The 3,861-nt window shown below is 32.7% G+C and overlaps 1 protein-coding gene across 1 annotated transcript in view; it reads left to right on the top strand.

Annotated features, from left to right (window-relative positions):
- LOC107656069 (protein ECT2) overlaps positions 1-3,861 on the top strand; it is a 37,769-nt gene extending 33,908 nt beyond the window's left edge. Inside the window, exon 28 of the mRNA XM_016443748.1 lies at positions 3,783-3,861. The gene's annotated coding sequence lies outside the window, so the exon portion shown is untranslated. The remainder of the gene's footprint in view (positions 1-3,782) is intronic.

Here is a 3,861-nt window from a genome sequence, read left to right as displayed (position 1 = left end):
TTTTTTGAACATTAAAGCATGTCAACATATTCTGTTACACCAAATACACAAAATAATGATCTTTAAAAAAGCATCATATGACCCCTTTAAGGAAGTTGAAAAATTTACTAGTACTACATAGGGCTGTGCAAATAATCGAATGCGATTTTCATGCGCATCTCATCAGTAAAGCCATTTCTGTGATTAGTAGTAAATCTCCAGCACGTGCTTTCAGATGGAGCGGCATTTACTACACAGAGCCGTAGTTCACTGACAAGCTACGCAATATCGAGTTCATAATCAGCAATGAATCGCCTGCGATTTTGAACGCAATTTCGCGTAGCTTGTGTAGTAAATGCCGCTCCATCTGAAAGCATGTGCTGGAGATTTACTACTAATCACAGAACCGGCTTCACTGACGAGATGTGCATGAAAATCGCATTCGATTATTTGCACAGCCCTAGTACTACACTATATTTCCCATCATGAATGTGAATGGGGATCCATCAAATGACAAATAAAGCTCCATAATAGTAACGCAACTGAAATTGTGACAACCTATCCTCACCCAACTTATACGCAGAAGCTATAATCTCATTTAAATTTTGCATATTCACACTTGCCACGCTGTAATTGATGAATGTGCGTCATGTGGCCACATCATATCAATGTCATGTCCTCAAATTCGACTTGCTTTATTTTAGAATAATTTGTGTAAAATTATAGTATTTATTTATGTTATGAATTAGCTTTTAATTTTAGTTTAAGTTTTAATAACTTTATTATGTGGTTTTCTTTTTAATTATTTCTATTTAGCTATTTTTTATTTTAGTATTTTAAGTATTTAAATAAAAAATGGTCACACTTTATTTTAAGGTTTAATTCTCAATATTAACAAACCATTAACTACGACCTTTGACCTTTGAATAAACTCTTAATTTGCTGCATATTAATAATTAGTAAGGTAGTTGTTAAGTTTAGGTATTGGGTAGGATTAAGGATGTAGAATATGGTCATGAAGAATATGTGCTTTTATAAGTACTAATAAACAACCTATACATTATTAATAGGCATACTAATAAGCAACTAGTTAAAAGTGAGAATTGGTCCCTATACTGTTACCCCAAAAATAATGTTGCTTTGGCAACTAACTGAAAATAAGTTTAACATTTCATCAAAGAATTCAATTTTATTTCATTTCAGCTTTGTTTAAATTAATTAAATCAATTTGTAATAGTTTTAGTTAACAGCAACTCTGGGATTCGGACAGCAGAGGAAAACTGAAAATTACTTAAATTTTGGTCCGTTTCATGCTCAGAACTATTATATTACTTAATTTTAACTGTGTAGCATAAGTCATATGAAACGGTTTATAATACTGAAACATTCCATTTCAAATGATGTATTTTTTATAATACTTCATTTCATTCCCCATTCACTTTCATTATATGGAATAGAGCGTTCAAAATGTGTCTTTTTGTGTTCCATGGAAGAAGAAAAAACATAATTCATGCTTGACATGAGTGTTAAAATGTTTTTTTTTTAATTTCAGTTCACTCAGGAAAAAAACAAAAAAATTGTCATCCAACTTATTCTGATAAAAACAAGATTTCCATTTGAATAAAAACTATATTTTTCAATTTGCTCCAACAAAAAAGTGTGACGTAATACGACTTCTTATCCTTATTTTTGGTGAAGCAGCCCTTTAACACTGACATCAGATCATTTATGTCGGGTGAAATATGAGATCTCAGATGCTTTTATAGTTCTATAGTTCTCAGTATAATGACGGCTCTTATATAAAGTAAATTATTACTGTGGCGTACGATGTGATTTTTCTATTTTCCATAAATCTCATATTTGTACTGTGGTACTGGCATGATCTATGGGCGTGACAGCCGTAAATTGGCTGATGACCGTGATTTAATCTCCTATTTCTAATTTGATCCCGTTAACTATCATCCGTATACTGGAGTGTGTGCGTTTCGTAGCGTTTTAATGTTTCGTTTAGCACACTCGAGGCAATTCATCAAATGGCGTCATTGGCCGCCTTTATTGATCTCAAGGCCTCCAATGGCAGTGCAAGGCCACCTTAACTCTTATTAAGCAATGCTAAGTAATAGGATTATTGGTGTGCGTGTGTGAAAGCAGCCTGGTGCTTGTTACATCTGTGAGTAAGAGTAAAACAAAAGAAATTGGGTTTGTGGTTTGCTAACCACAACCTTTTCACCGTCACATCTCCGTTTAAATGGAAGAATACAGTATTATCTTCTGCATGGAGGTTAACACTCCTTTGGGTAACGCTGTCGGTTCTGAATGGTGAACACTTAACTAGGGTCAACCGTGTGCATTCTTACCACAGCGAGCTTGTAAAGTCAATATCATTAACATGGATTTCTCTCCTCGCCTCTTCTCACCCCTTTTGAATAAACTCCCACAAAATCCTGTGAACCTCAGGGTTCTGCGAGAACACTTACATTTTAAAAAAGGCTCAACACTGGCTTTTGGTCAAAAGACAGAAAATCTCAACGCTGTTTAATGATTAGTTCCTACCCTAAACCCATGAAGATGAGCTGTAGTTATGTAGACTTCAGCAGGGAAGGGCGGTGTGACACTAAATATATTCTCTTTAATTTACAGATAAATTGTTGGTTGGAAAAAGATGTTGATAATGAAGACTAGATGTAAATGGCGCATCTTCATGACTGTTAAATGAGAGTAAACTGTTGATGGAAATGTAAAAAAAGTAACGGATATTAATGCACTTACAATGCAGAATGTTTAATTATCTACAAAAAAAAAAATTGTAAATAAACTTTTTTTTTTTTTTTTTAAATCTCAATTATTCCAAAATGTTGACCGGTTATATATGCATGTATATTTCATAGGTTAATATTATACTTTTTTTCAAAGATTTGCCCCACGTTTTTGTGCGAACTGTTTATTGCCAACGTATTGCATGCCAATATAAATGACACTAACTTTAGTTGTATTGAATATTTTGTAATTTATTCACTTTAAAAGATGTTTTTCTCTAAAAGACGATTACAAAATAAAGAAACACTGATTCCATGTGATTATAGAAATGTCATCTTGACACATTATTATAGAATTCAGTTCATGTGCAAATTCAATATAAATTCAGTTCATCTTGTTCAATTCTTGGTTGCTTTTACAAAAACTTGTTGAGCTCAACTAATCAGAATTTAGGGTTAGATTGATCCGTTTTTATAATGTTAGTTTTACTGTTTTGAGTTGTTTTTTTAATTCATGTTACATAATGTGAAATTGTTTTCATAGTAATGCCAGATTACATTTTTATGAATAAGCTTTTAGATTGCATCCACGCTTTAAAAAATAAAAATGTAATTTAAATATCTTACATTTGTAAATTAATTAATTTGCTGTTATGTCCAATATAGGCATTAGCATTTGGGTTTTTAATGTATAAACTTTTTTTTAATTATATCATGGTATAATGATGATGTGTTATAAAATCACTCGCACCATGATTTTTTTTTTTTTAAGCTCATACCGCCCACTCCTAGACTCCAGTATGAATAGTTTGTAAACAGAGCCCTAAGTGCATTACAGCTTTAACCAACACTTTAACAATGCATTGAATCTTTAACAAGGTCTTCTGGGTATGAAAATGCACCAAAGGTTAACACATTCACCATTTACAATTCAGCACTCTTGAGTCTTAAACTAATTACAGACGGGAATGGAAATAACCTAGAATAACCCTAAAACTCTCTTTTCATCGCTATATTACATTTTTATTTTCGATTTTCTTTTTCCAGGCTGTTCATTCCCCATCCATGCTCAACCTGTCCTCCGCCTTTGCGAGGAAGTATCATACCTTCAGCCGATCCACAACTC

This window comes from Sinocyclocheilus anshuiensis, unplaced genomic scaffold, assembly GCF_001515605.1.
Source record: "Sinocyclocheilus anshuiensis isolate Anshui unplaced genomic scaffold, SAMN03320099.WGS_v1.1 scaffold51, whole genome shotgun sequence".
Taxonomy (NCBI): domain Eukaryota; kingdom Metazoa; phylum Chordata; class Actinopteri; order Cypriniformes; family Cyprinidae; genus Sinocyclocheilus; species Sinocyclocheilus anshuiensis.
This window is presented reverse-complemented; position numbering and strand designations above follow the sequence as displayed.